The following is a 358-nucleotide window of genomic DNA, read 5'->3' on the forward strand; positions in this document are numbered from 1 at the left end:
TAACTAACATAATCCTAACAAGCCTAATCTAATTTGATCTGATCAATTTCGGTTGGATTGAGTTGTTGACGATTTGAATTTGAATTTGAATTAGCCTTGAAAATTCCTCTAATTAATCTCACCGAATTAATCATAGAATTTCCTTGCTTGAGTGGACTTGATCATCTTCTCTTCATCCCTTAAGTATAGTCATAAGTTGGTTCTAAAATTGTTACATTGTTCCTATTTTCATGTCACCTTGTTTATGCTACACCATTTAGCCACTACTGTGCCAAATTACAAGGAAATAAATAATTTCCCAATCCCAAAATACATCAAATTAAATACTAAAATACTTGAATGAAAAAATAAACATAAA

The sequence above is a fragment of the Lupinus angustifolius genome, chromosome LG20 (genome assembly GCF_001865875.1).
Source record: "Lupinus angustifolius cultivar Tanjil chromosome LG20, LupAngTanjil_v1.0, whole genome shotgun sequence".
Lineage (NCBI taxonomy): Eukaryota > Viridiplantae > Streptophyta > Magnoliopsida > Fabales > Fabaceae > Lupinus > Lupinus angustifolius.